The following is a 15,252-nucleotide window of genomic DNA, read 5'->3' on the forward strand; positions in this document are numbered from 1 at the left end:
CAGTCAGACAGCAGCAGGGTAGCTCCTGTGCAACTGAAAGGCCTCGTAGGCAGTGCTCTCTTTTAGCTAATTCTATAATGCTCTCAGAAAAGTAAAGGAAATTTTGCATGTTCACCTAGGTTCTTGTCTGTATAGATTTACCATGACTGTCCCTGCTATTGTATTCTTTGACCACCAAGATGGTGTGGGGCAAACTTCAAAGGTTGGTTGCACCCTAGTACAACAAGGTAAAGATGCAGAAGTTCCCTGTGCTCTTGGATCCCCAAATCTCTCCAGGGATTATAACACCCTATGGGGATTTGACTCCAGAAGGAGTATTTGAATGCAGCTTCAAAGACGTGACATGGTGAATGGTATTGCTCTTCTTTCTGTTCTTCCTCCTCCTGCCTCTACCTTAAATCACTTTTATAGTTACAAATAGTCACCATTCAACTGTACCTATTGCTTAGGTCAGGACCTGAAAGGCACTTGGTGCTCCAGAGAATAGGTGTTCTATGTTCAGAGAGCCTTTCCTGGTCTTATCACTTCCATCTGTGATTTGAAACCTTAAAGCTAGACATTGACTACCTAGTTCCTGAAATTTCTGCAGTAATAGCTCTACCTTAAAGGTAATAAAGATAGAATTTCTTTGCTTCCTAACAGAGAAAGGAGAAGGTTTCTATTATGATTGGAGAGAACTGAGGCTAAGGTGGTAAAAGAATAGAAATTATTTGGAAAACCTTTTATAATATCAGACTGACCCATATAGATTTGAGGGAAGAATGAGTCTGTTCAACAGTATTTGTCCATGTTGGATGAAAGAATAAGAAATAAAGCATGACCCCAAGTAGCTTGGTGGTGTCATTCATCAAAATGGACAGCAGGAACAAAAGCAGGTTTGGGGAAAGATGAAGAGCTAGGTCAGATCTCAAAGTGTAATGTTTAAGAATAACTCAGTCTGGGTTTGAGATTTTGTCATTTAGTATATTACTGAACCCCAAAACAAGTAGTACAAAGGTCATGTGTGAGAAAAAAATGTAAATCAATCCATATGGTTCCATGGTCTCCAATGATATATGTTATTTGTGGTACAGTTTTTTGCTACTTCTGAGGCAAAATCTGACCATATAGCAAAGAATCCCCAGAACTCTTGGCAAATATTAGAAACAGTAGCAAGTTCTCCAGTCTCTGCGCATGGAAGGTATTACTGGAAGAAATGAGTTTTAAGTCAATTTTTAAAAATAAGCATAAAAAATGTTTCATTTTCTAAGTAACTACTGATTGTGGCAGAGACTACTCTGTTTCTCACAGCCAAAACTAATTCTAAGTGATATATGAATGAACTATTTCTTTACTCAAAATAAGTTGAGCTTTGTGTGGAAAAACTAACCTGAAAAGCAGACAAAAATGAATTAAGCATTAGCGAAAACACTGAGAACTGCATTTTCATTTCTTTCTGGAGACAGATTCTTCGTTCTGACATTAAATCAATTTCTTTGGCAAATCATTTTATTCATTTGTTCATTTTGTAGCATCACATTTTCATACCACAACACCTTTCTCTTTGTTGCTGATATAATATAGATCAGAACTTGGATCTTCAGACCCTCCTATGTTTTAATTCTTTTGCTTACCCATCTCAAACCAAACTGTACCATATTTAATATATTTGGCTATTTCAGCACTTGATCCTTTAACATTTCCCACAAGCCGTGAAATTTTTGCCATCAAAGATTTCCACTTTCTATACATGAAATTATGTGGCACAATTACCGCTGTAGAAGGTTAGTTGTGTCCTTAAATCTTATAGGCAATACGGTGTGGGCTCTGAGGTCTTACTACCTTAGTTTCACTACTTACTATCTATTGACCTTAGGCAAATTACTTATCAACTCTAAACCTTTCTTTATTTTTTTCTTGAATATAACATGGAGTATTAATGAAAGTAAAATTAAATAATCCATGTAAAGCAATTAACTGAGGCACTGTTAGAATAAGTGTACTCCATACACTAATTGAAAATAGTAATGGATTTTATTTCTACTTTGCAGTCTTAAAAAAATAACATCTTCTGTTATTTTCCTTTTGAAGATGATATTGTGTACATTAATTCATTTATTCAACAACTATTTCTGATTTGTTTTAATGCCTGGTGTTGAAAATACTATGTAACAGAAAAACCTGACCCCTACCATCATCACATGACTTCTCACTTGCTTGCTTGCATACAAATTTAGTAGTCAAACAATTGATATGCCTTACTGGTTTGATGCTCTTTCAGGAATTTTGTGCTTTTCTTATGTCTCTTTTTATATTTTTCATTGTCTTTTGGCAATTGTCTAGGTAAATAATGCATTTGTTTTAATTTATTTTTCTAGGTATGGGTACGTGACTACCTAGTGCCTCAAAGATATCTGTTTAATTAAAGATCATTAATTATTTGGGTGATAACCTATAAATAAAAAAGAGGAAAAGAAAGTTGGAATAATCATCTGAAAATAGTATTTTTATATTTGTTTTTTAAAAAGTCCGGTTCCAGTGAAATGTTAGATTGACTATGTTTCTTCATCACACTAAAAAAATAGACCTTGAAAGTTTATATTTTTTCTTTAAAAACACAGTTTGGATATTATAGATGAAAGTATTCAGAAATCTTAGCAGCTTCTCTCTGTGATTCAGCATAAGAAGGGATTATGGACTATGCACCATTGGGTAAAGGGCTCAGTGGTACACGCTCCGTGCATATGGCGTTCAGATCAGACCTCTCTGACATGGCAATGCTTCTGTTCTCTTTCCCTTACACTGTTTCTCATACCCTTCCTTACAATTCCCGCACCATCAAAAAATTTATCATTTCTCATCGTCAAATTTTTGCTCCTGACCTAAATAAACTTTAATTGAACCTTGAGTGATGCAAAAAAATTGAAAAAGAAACATTCTCTCTGCTACAACTTTATTTTTGTTATATCTGTTTGCTTTCTCACCCAACGGAAGAAGTAAAGAAAATATGAAAATCTCTGTCAGAAACTTGAAAATGGTATTAGTGGAAAGCCACTAAAGAATCCCAAAGGGCATCACTAGATTTGCACCCCAAAAATCTTTTCTGTTGAGATGAAAAAGCAAGCCCATTTATTAAAAATGTGCAGCGTATCACATTATACAGTATAAATCAACACAATGTGATATGATCTGACAAGTTAAAAAACTGCCTTTTCTGCTTCTGCTCAGACCATATGTTCAAATTATTAAAAATACCCACAAATGCTTATTATTTTAAACAAACTCAAGCTTCTCTCAAATAAACCAGCTTGGCTTTGTATTACTTGGGCAGAAAACTATTTTCTTCTCTTGAGCACTTTATTTTATAGATAATGTTTTGATTTTTTGCCAGGAGAGCTTTTATAGAAGAAACACATATGTACACACACATATATACTCAAAAAGTAAACTACTGTCAAAAAGAAAGGTGCTACTGTATAGTGAAGAAATATAACTTATCTGGGAAATAGTGATGTTTACTTGTGGTATCAGACACACCTTACAGTAAGAGCCTCTGAATATTTTACCTTATTTTGGACTTTTAATATTCTATATTATTATGAGTCATTGAATATCTAAATATGACTGCTCTTCATTGCAGCTGATTTTGACCTGAATTCTGTCTACTGAGCGATCTCTAAAAACCTGCTCACCCATGGGTAAATAGAAGCTAGCCTTTAAAATATATATATTTTTTTCCATGCAATTTATGGGAAAACAGCCATCTTGGCAAGTTTTAAACACACACACACACACACACACACGCACACACACGCAAGCCCTGGAACACCTTGACTGGGTTGATGACATGACAGCACTGCAGTAGTCTACCAGCTGGGCGCTGGCTGCGGTTCAGAAATGGACTCAAGACAGTGGAGCAGAATTCCAGAGGAGGCGGCTCTCCACTAGTGTGACTGCTTTGTTAAAACCAGCAAGAAGACCATTTGCTACACCAGCTTTCCCTCATTCTGCCCTGAGCTGATTTCTTGTGGGCAACAGAAAAATGTGACATAAGGGGATACAATAGCATGTGAAATGATACTGTGCAATCTGCTCAAGCTTCCCTCGCAGTCTCCAGGCGTGTTTCTCATCTAGCGCTGGATCCCCCCTGAGCTGATGCAAGCACGGAGTTCCGTGGAGTCCCGTGGACTTCCAAGGAGGCTCCCGGCCTCTGGCAGGCTAAAGAATGGAAGGTAGAAGGGGAGAAGGGGGGGGTAGGGCACATGAGTCACTAGGAGAGTTATCTGGTTCACTATTATTTGCCTAAAGTAAAGATCAATGAAATGTCAGGTAAAACTCAAAAAAAAAAAAAAAAAAAAAGAACCTCATTTATAAAGGTTTTGAAAGCACACTTCTGCCTTTTTAATGTCTCTGCACTTCTGGGTTTTTTCACCTCTTTTTAAGCTGACCCAGAGAATGCTGAAAAAGCAGGGAACAGCCGTGCATGTAGTACTTTCAGTCCAACCAGCAACACGATGCTTTCAAAAACTTGCAGGATAGCCCTTCCTCCACTACCCCCTCCCCACCCCCAGACTCGCAGTTCAATTTTGCAAACACCAGAATTTCCATAGTTTTGATAAAGTTCAAGTAAGCATCCTCAAAATTTCGGTACTTATCTGTACCAGTGTGAACGTTGCATTTTTTCTTTAATTCACCCAGCACTAATTACCTTAATATTTTGAGATAACAAATACTGATCTGTAATCTTTCCTGGGGAAAAAAAATCTGAGGTTCCCATAAAAAATAGCTTTTTATTAATATCCTTGAGGATCTTGAAATATTGGGTACTGTTATGTCAGCACATCTGTGGATCCTGTTTGGGCAGAGAAATTAACTATCTGGCATTACTGATACAGCAGGGGAATTTCTAAGGTCCTCTGATGAGAGGAAAGTATAACTGTAATGAAAAATTAAGTTTTTTTTTTCTTATCCTTCTTAATTTATATTGCAGTATCTCTGGCCATTAGGAAAGTGAAGGAAGTAGTGTAAATTTCTTAATAGCTAAATGAGGCCTGAAATAGACCTACAAATTTAAAAGCCTGTAACCCTAAGCATAAAGAGAAATTAACTACCTTCCAGCTTTCCTTTTTATTTTATTTTTTTTTTAAGATTTTATTTATTTATTTGACAGAGATAGAGACAGCCAGCGAGAGAGGGAACAAAAGCAGGGGGAGTGGGAGAGGAAGAAGCAGGCTCATACCGGAGGAGCCTGACGTGGGGCTCGATCCCATAACGCTGGGATCATGCCCTGAGCTGAAGGCAGATGCTTAACCGGCTGTGCCACCCAGGCGCCCCCAGCTTTCCTTTTTAAAGGACAACTCTTTCTAGCAATAATAATAAAGATCAGAAAAGTTTATGCTTTAATTTAATAGCTAACATTCTTTTAAAAATTTACTTCTACTAATCCTTTATGCTTGGTCAGCCATGAGAAATAAAATGTTGAAAATCTCACAAGCACGTATAGGAATTTGTTTTTGGCATACAGTACCCCATTATATTTGAAAAAGAAAATGTTAATTAGGACTGATGAATTAAAATATGTAGGTAAAATAAATTCTAATTGCCTTAGCTAGAAATAAAGGACTGTTATAACAGTCCTCAAGAGAGCAGCCCCGGGTATCTGATGGAACTATCAACTCAGAGGACTTGTACTCCATTCTCTTCTCACACCTTATGTCTTTTTTTTGAAGTGATTTTCCTGATAGAAATTCCATGCCTTAATTGACTTCTTCTTTCTCTCTGCCTTATGAACTTTCTTCTTTTTATTTCTATTCAGTTATATATTTCTCCTTTGCAGTCTCAGCTCCTGGCTAGATTTCACTAATCTAGTTTTAATTTCTTATAATTTCAGAATTCAAAGTAGATATTTAGGATGATAATATAGTAATAATAATAATAATAGCAAGCTAGGATTTATTGATTACTTATTATCTGTGGCACTCTGTGCTTGATGTACCACAAATGTGATCTCATTTAGTTCTCTTAATAACCTCGTAAAGCAGGCACTGTTATCTCCATTTAAGAATCAGTAAATTAAGGCTCAAAGAATTTAAATAAATTCAGCAACATCACAGATTTAGTGAAAAATAAAACTGGAAATGAAACCTTGGTCTCTCCGACTCTCGCACTTAATACCCATCAACACTAAGATACTCTTGCCCTTATTCATCCTGTCTTAAGATACGTCATTACGGAGAAAAAAAAGAAAGAAAGAAATGTCATTATGAAATGTCTATGCAGACTATAAACAAATTGAAAATATATCATGTTTAGCCCAAACATGAAGCACAGTTTTAATATCTTGTATTAATTTTTTTCCCCAAGCTTTTATTTATTTTGAGAGAGAGAGAGCATGCACATGAGCAGGGGGAGGAGCAGAAGGAGAGAGAGAATCTCAAGCAGACTCCAAACTGAGTGTGGTGTCTGACTTGGGGCTCGATCTCACTACCCCAAGATCATGATGTAAGCCAAAATCAAAAGTGGGATGCTCAACTGACTAAGCCACCCAGGCTTCCTTCTTGTATTAATTTTCTTATCATTCAGCCATCTCTGCATGGACAGACTTCATGTTTACACCCTGTGATGACACTGCCAAATTTGTGTGAAAGGTACAACTCTGACAGTAATAGTAGTCCATAAAATTGATATATATATATATATCTATGTATATATATATAGATAGATATAGTTTTCTTTATTTTTATGTGATTCAACTTAATTTCTAGCATGAGCTCATTCCCATTACTGTATGATAACAGAAAATTTGATCTACTTGATTCTGATTTCTCAGAGCCCAATCCAGTGATTTCTCAGTCATTTTCAGCTTACACCATAATGGCATTTAGTATTAAAATTCGACCTCTAGGGGCGCCTGGGTGGCACAGCGGTTAAGCGTCTGCCTTCGGCTCAGGGCGTGATCCTGGCGTTATGGGATCGAGCCCCACATCAGGCTCTTCCACTATGAGCCTGCTTCTTCCTCTCCTACTCTCCCTGCTTGTGTTCCCTCTCGCTGGCTGTCTCTATCTCTATCGAATAAATAAATAAAATCTTTAAAAAAAAAAAAATTCGACCTCTAATGTGTCTCTTTCTCCCTAAAGAAATTCTGAGATGATGCCATTTCAGAACTTGGATTGAATATATAGGAATATCATCTTTGTCTTCCTGTCTCATTTCTCTTTTGACCTTTGCTTCCGTTTTAATATTATCTTATCAGGCCATTTGTGGAATAATGAAGTGGTATCCAGGATTTTTGTGGGCTTAATTGTAGCTTTCACTTGGCTAACTCTGTCATAGTTAATGGATTCACTGATATTTCAGCTATGTCTTTACTTCATCACCGGGAGGGGAATGTATAAGATATAGGACACATTTCCTCCTAACTTTTAAGAGGCTTTCATGAAGACTTGCTGGCATGCTCTCTCTACCAAACTCAACGGTATCCTACTTGAGAACCAAAGGAACTTTGGAATACATCACAAAACACTCAAAATAACAAGTTGGGTCTTCTTGTTTTCAAAGTGAAGTATGCTCAGAAAAGAGAAATACAGGTCAATATCTCTGATGAACATAAATACAAAAATCCTCAATAAAATACTAGCAAACCAAATCCAACAATACATTTAAAAAAATCACTCACACGATCAAGTGGAATTTATTCCCAGGATGCAAGATGGGTTCAATATATGCAATCAATGTTACACATCACATCAAAAAGAGAAAGGATAAAAACCATATGGTCATTTCAATAGATGCAGAAAAAGCATTTGATGAAGTACAACATCAATTTATGATAAAAACCCTAAACAAAGCAAGTTTAGAGGGAACTCACAGCTAACATCATATTCAATGAGGAAAAAATTAAAGCTTTCGCCCTAAGGTCAGGAACAAGACAAGGATGTCTACTCTCACCACTTTTATTTGACATAATATTAGAAGTCCTTGCCACAGCAATCAGACAACCAAAAGAAATAGAAGGCATCCAAATCGGTAAGGAGGAATTAAAACTTTCACTACTTGCAGATGACATGACACTATATATATAGAAAATCCTAAAGACAACCAGAAATCTACTAGAACTGATAAATGAATCCAGTAAAATTTCTGGATACAAAATCAATGTACAAAAAAATTGCATATCTATATGCTAATAATGAAACAGCAGAAGGAGATATTAAGAAAATGATCCCATTCACAATTGCACCAAATATAATAAAATACCTAGGAAAAAAACTAAACCAAAAGGGTGAAACACCTGCACTCTGAAAACTATAAAACACTGATGAAAGAAACTGCAGATGGCTCAAAGATATGGGAAGACATTCCACGTTCTTGAATTGAAAGAATAAATATTACTAAAATATCTATATTACCAAAAGAAACCTACACATTTAATGCAATCCCTATCAAAACACCAACAGTATTTTTTTTCACAGAACTAGAAAAATCAATTCTAAAATTTGTATGAAACCACAAAAGACCTCGAAGGGCCAAACAATCTTGAGAAAGAAGAACAAAACTGGAGGCATCAGAATTCCAGACTTCCAAGTTATATTATGAAGCTCTAGTAATCAAAACAGTAAGGCACTGGCACAAAAACAGACACATAGATCAACAGAACAGAATAGAAAACCCAGAACTAAACCCACAATTCTATGGTCAATTAATCTTCAAAAAGCAGGAAAAATATGCAAGGAGAAAAAGACAGTCTCTTCAACAAATGGTGCTGGGAACACAGGGCAGCTACATGCAAAAGAATGAAACTGGACCACTTCCTTATACCATACACAAAAATAAACTCAAAATAGATTAAGGACCTAAATGCAAGACCTGAAGCTATAAAAATCCTAGAAGAGAGCATACACAGTAATTTTTCTGACATCAGCTGTAGCAGTATTTTTCTAGATAGGTGTTCTGAGGCAAGGGAAACAAAAGCAAAAATAAACTACTGGTACTATATAAAAAAAAAAAAAACAAAAAACAACAAAAAAAAAACCTTCTGCACAGTGAAGGAAACAATCAACAAAACTAAAAGGCAACCCACTGAATGGGAGAAGATATTTGCAAATGATGTACATGATAAAGGGTTAGCACCCAAAGTACATTAAGAACTGATACAGCTCAACACCCAAAAAACAAATAATCCAATTAAAACACAGGTAGTCGGGGCGCCTGGGTAGCCAGTCATTAGGTGGCTGCCTTCCGCTCAGGGCGTGATCCTGGCGTTCCGGGATTGAGTCCCACATCGGGCTCCTCCGCTGAGAGCCTGCTTCTTCTTCTCCAACTCCCCCTGCTTGTGTTCCCTCTCTCGCTGGCTGTCTCTCTGTCATATAAATAAATAAAAAATCTTAAAAAAAAAAAACACAGGTAGAAAACATGAACAGACATTTCTCCAAAGACATACAGATGACCAGTAGACGCATGAAAAGATGCTCAGCATCACTCATTATCAGGAAAATGCAAATCAAAACTACAATGAATTATCACCTCACACCTGTCAGAATGGCTAAAATCAAAATCACAAGAATCAAGTGTTGGAGAGGATGTGGAGAAAAAGAACTCTCATGTGCTGTGTGTGGGAACGAAAACTGGCACAGCCACTGTGGAAAACAGTAAAAAAATAAACGGAAAAAAAAAAGTTTAAAATAGAACTATTCTGTGATCCAGTAATTGCATTACTGGGTATTTACCCAAAAAATACAAACACACAAATTCAAAGGGAATATACACCCCAATGTTTATTGCAGCATTATTTACAATAGCCAAATTATGGAAGCAGCCCAAGTGTCCATAGATAGAGGAAAGGATAAAGATGATGTGATATATTAGAATGTGTTAGAATATTAGTCATAAAAAAGAATATAATCTGACCATTTACAACAACATGGATGGAGGTAGAGAGTATAATGATAAATGAAATAAATAAGTCAGAGAAAGACAAATACTGTATGATTTTATTCATATGTGGAATTTAATACACAAAACAAAGAACCAAAGGAAAAAGAGAGAAACAAACCCAGAAACAGACTCTTAACTATAGAGAACAAACTGATGGTTACTAGAGGAGAGGCGGATGGGGGCATGGATGAAATAGGTGAAGGGGATTAAGAGCACATTTATCATGATGAGTACCGAGTGATGTATAGAATTGTGAATTACTATATTGTACACCTGTAACACTGTATGTTAACAATACCAGAATTAAAATTAAAAACTTAGTTAAAAAAAAATGAAGTACGTTCTTCTCCTTGTATGTAAACTGGACTTTCTGGCTATCTTCCAAAAATAAAGGGGAAAAAAATAACTTTATAGTGAAGAAACATCTTAAGTAACCCTCCAACCCAAGCGATTGATGGAGTGAACAGCCAAGGATAAGTCATATTGATATTATGCATCAAGATGTGATGAGAAAGGCAACTCTTGTTTTGTATTCTTCTCAAAACCCATGAGAAAGCATCAGACAAACCCAAATCGAGCAACATTCTACAAAATACCAGATCAAGTATTCAAAGCTGTCAAGGTCATAAGAAAAGGCAAACCTGACAAACTGTCATAGACCAGAGGAGACTAATGCAACATGACAACTAAGAGCAATGTGGCTTCATGGACCGGATCCTGAAACAGGAAGACGTTTACTAGTAAAAAAAAATGCATGCAATCCATATAAAATCTGTAGTTAGTCAACAGCATTGTACCAATGTTACCTTCTTAGCTTTGGCAGATGTATCATGACTTTGTAAGTATTTTACATTAGGGGAAATTGGGTGAGGAGCATATGGAAACTCTGTACTGTCTCTGCAACTTTTCTATAAATCAAAAATTACAAAATGAAAAAGTCTATTGTACAGACCAAGTGCATGAGACAATTTAATTGAGATACAGGAAGGAAAAAAAAAAAACAAATACAAGCCATCCTTAGTCATAGCACATGAGCTGATTCCTTGTCACACACTATGGAAAAAATGGGAGTTCTACTTGGGTAGGCAGGGACATCCTTACTCCTTTGTTATGTATTAATATATTGTGAGGTACTGCAGTGTTTGAATGTGAACATAGAGACTATATTATCTAAAAGAAGCATCTCTAAATATTTTGAAAAATAGCAGGTCTTTTGAAGGAAAATCTCACATACCGAACAGAGATACTTCAAATATCGAAAGAATGCACTTAAGGAATTGTCAAAGTTAAAGATGACTTACATATTTTTCCTTTACAAAAATAAGTATTCCAAAATTGTCACATTTTAACAATGAAAAAGAATGTAGTTGCTTTACAAAGAAACTCCTGCTATAAAGAGGACATTTTGAAAGGGACTTTTTAAAATATATCCATCTTCAGATAAATTTGCTGCTGAAAACAAAGTGTCACCTATTCAAATTCTCATATCATCATACTTTAAAAACTTAGAATTCTCATTCTTTATTCTGATTGTAAATCTTTCTAATGAATTTCTGTGACTGTCTTTGAGCATATTTTATAAAAATATAGCACTTTCTAACTCAAAAGAACAATTGATGAATATCAGGGAAGCTCAAAACCTAATATCTGATTTCAACAAAATATTTGCATTATTAGTGGGTAGGATTAAAACATGAGTTTCAAGATTTAGTAAATGCAGGCAACATGCATTTCTTCTATTTGGATCTATGAAGCTTTACCACTTGACTTTTCCAAAATGACACTCATTAAACAAAATAGGCAGTATTTCATAAAAGAGAACTTAGATCTGCAAATCATTTTCTTGCATAAAGTTTTAAATCAAGATATTTATGATGATGCTGCTGCATATTTAATCACACTGAAAGCACTAAATAATTTTAATAAAATTTAAAAAGTTTTTAGCATCACTATAAATAGAACAGAACATTTTCTAGAAATGTTTTCATCTCACCTTTATCTCATCCATCTTAATTTCATGGATTTCTGTGTATATTATTTAAGACAAATATATGACTACAGTGACACATGTATAACTTGTAAAGATTTTTGTAAGCACATGCCTATTCACATATCAAAAAATAATTGACTTTTTTTAAAGATTTTATTTATTTGTCAGAGAGAGAGAGCACAAGCAGGGGGAGCACAAGCAGGCACAGGGAGAAGCAAGCCCCCTGCTGAGCAGAGAGCTGGATGTGGGACTCAATTCCAGGACCCTGGGATGATGACTGGAGCCAAAGGCAGACACTTAACCAACTGAGCCACCCAGGCATCCTAATAATTGACTTTTTTAACTGCAGAGATTTCTTAAAAAAATAAAAAATGGAAACAACTGCTTCCCATTCTCTGCTCTGGACTATGTCTAGATGTCTCTACTCTGTTTCCAAAACTTAAGGAGATTGCCAATACAGAGTGGAACATGGGTTGTGACGAATGTTCCTTAACAGGCATCAAACTCTTCCTCTCCAGCTCTCCGCCTTGTTTCTTGATAGAGAACAGGGAAAGAATGATTTTAGCCAGGTTATATATACCTTCAAACTTTTCTGTCTTGCATCAACTCTTGAATTTACAGGTTAAAAATTAGGGATTATTATTTACTGTCTTTTAACCTTATATCCTTTTTTCCTGGGGAAAATTGCAGCCCTATGTCTCCACTTTAAAAAGAGTGGTCCATGGGGCACCTGGTGGCTCAATTGGTTAAACATCTGCCTTTGGATCAGTTCCTGATCTCAGGGTCCTGGAAATGAGCCCTGCATGATCTGTCTCACTGCTCAGCTCAGCGGGGAGCCTGCTTCTCCATCCCCCCCGCCCCGGGACACACACACGTGCTCTCTCTCACTCTGTCTCTCAAACAAATAAATAAAATCTTTTAAAAAAAAAATTAAAAAGGGTGGTCCTCAGAAATAATGTCATTTAACAGTTCACATGGATGTTATCGTTTCAACTCATTTATATACCATTCAGATAGAAATTAAGGAGGGCACATATTGCATGGAGCACTGGGTGTTATATGCAAACAATGAATCATGGAACACTACATCAAAAACTAACGATGTACTGTATGGTGACTAACATATCATAATAAAAAAATGAAAATAACTACTCTAAGACTATTCAAGGAGTATAATCTATCATGAGACAGGCCCATCTTGGATGATTCACAAAGAAAGGTGAACCTGAATTTACAAGGCAGCCTCAGCTAAGCCCGGGACACAGAGCCAAAGGGCAGTGAGGCATCAGGGTATTGCAACCTGGAGTGGGTGTGCTTTGATATAAAAGAAAATCATCATGCTAACTGCACATGCCAATGTGGCACAGATTTTAAAGAATGAACCCTCAGGCCCTGAAAAAAATTAATGAGTTCTGCCTCTCCTTTCCGTGACCTTTTAGCAGGTTTTTATGGGAATTTGTTTTCTTTGTTTTAGTCGGAGCTGTTCTGGGAAGAGTCACAGTGGGATAGTGAATCTGCAAAAGGGCTCTCATGGCACAGATTTTGCAATCTACCATTGAGCTACTGGCTCCTGAGTACTTGAAGGTCCTGACCTAGGCAAATTTGTGAAGTCAAATATTGTCTTACAAAATCCAACCTGGGGTTCCTCTTTCTAGGTGTTTTCCTCTTTGAAAGATTTGTTGTGTTGTTTTTTTTTTTCTGCAAAGAGTAAGTATTTTCATCTCATTGTTACTCCTTTTTTCCATCTTTCAGATCTTGCTTTCGTTAACTGTTCAGATTAATTCACTCCCCATGTCACAAGAGAGTAGAATATAGGGACAAGAGCAACAGAACTGAGGTCAGATTATCTGGCCTAAAAATCTGACATTGCCACTTACTGAGAGTTTGAGGTCACATTCATCACGTGTTTGCCCTCAGTTTCTTATCCTATTCTATAGGGCTAATAACCTCTGCTTTGGTTCAAGTAGCAGTTGTGTAGATTGTGTTAGAGCATTCCTTCAACTTTGCCCCCTCCCCCTGCAGCAGCCAGTGCACTCTGAGTGGGATTGATCCAGAATGGGTCTTTGCTTGGTCTAAATTTATCAACTAATTTCACCCTATTTGCCATTGAGACTGGTGCCTGGATAAACAATAATTTAGGATTATGTGAATAGGCCTGATTTCTTCCCACAGCGGTTAGTCTAGTGGTGGGCTTGGAAACCCAATTTGCCCAATCAGCACGGAAAAAGCATCTCTTTTCTTCAAGTTACATTTTGTGTGGGTATGAACCTTGCTCAGAGCCAAAGGTTATTCAGAGATATGAAATTAACCATGGCAATATTAAAAATATCTAATATTCTTCAAACGGCTGCCTTCAGAGCATTCTATATCCTGCAAAGCTATTAGGAACTGCAATTAATCCAGTCTAATGAGCCCAACCCCATAGCCAATCACAGTCCTTGCTATATATGGAGTCATGGGAAAGCTACAAAAATATTTTCTGCTTGGCAATTTCCTATCAAATTATTCTGTTTTAGTTGGCTTTGCATAAGCACAATTCTTCAATTTTTTTTAGGGATTCAGAAAATATAAAACTGCGATATGAATTAGAAATAGTGAGGAAAGAGAAAAAAAGCAAAGTTAAGGAACATAAACATAATAAGGTTAATTAAAAAATACTATACATTGATATATGCATGTAAAGTGGATAGTAAATTTGCTTTATGTAAAAATTAAGTCTGATAGTTTGGAGATGTCTCCCTATAGTACTATGTTATAAATATTCTTCACCCATCTTAATACTTCAGGAATGTATGCTTTATTATGAGTGATAACTGCCACCATTCAATAAGGAATGTGTAAGCATTAGATACTGGGAGACAATTTTCCTGTTTCTGCCCATCACTGATAGATTTTGTATAGAAAGAGGCCTTAGAAGATAGAGATAGTGCCTCCCTTGGGAGCAAAGGCCAGGTTTATATACTATCCAGTTTAATAAAGATAATGTCTCACACTGGGTGAAGGTCAAGCAGGCTGACTGCCCATTATAAAAGATTTTTGTTTCCTGTGCTGGGACTTCCTTTCCTGTAACAGACCCCAGTGCATGTGCGGAGAGGCCCAGTCATCTGGCCCTCTCTGCATTACCCTGCGGGAATTAGGGTTCACGTAATCAGCACAAATCCTGACACTTCTGGCCCTGCTATCATTGTAAGTACTAAGACCATCTGTCTGTGGTCCAGGAATCTCCTGTCTCCTACCCACATGCAGGGAATTGTGTGGCAAGTTACATTTTAGTTGCAAGCGGAGTAAAATTTCAGACCCTTCACAGTTCTGGAGATAACAGTCTGCATTTGCTTCCTATTGCTGCAAAA

General features: G+C 36.4%; 1 pseudogene; it reads left to right on the forward strand.

The window, feature by feature from the left end:
• The first annotated feature begins 233 nt into the window (after positions 1-233).
• LOC100463867 overlaps positions 234-15,252 on the forward strand; it is a 108,530-nt pseudogene continuing 93,511 nt past the window's right edge.

This window comes from Ailuropoda melanoleuca, chromosome 2 (genome assembly GCF_002007445.2).
Source record: "Ailuropoda melanoleuca isolate Jingjing chromosome 2, ASM200744v2, whole genome shotgun sequence".
Classification (NCBI taxonomy): domain Eukaryota; kingdom Metazoa; phylum Chordata; class Mammalia; order Carnivora; family Ursidae; genus Ailuropoda; species Ailuropoda melanoleuca.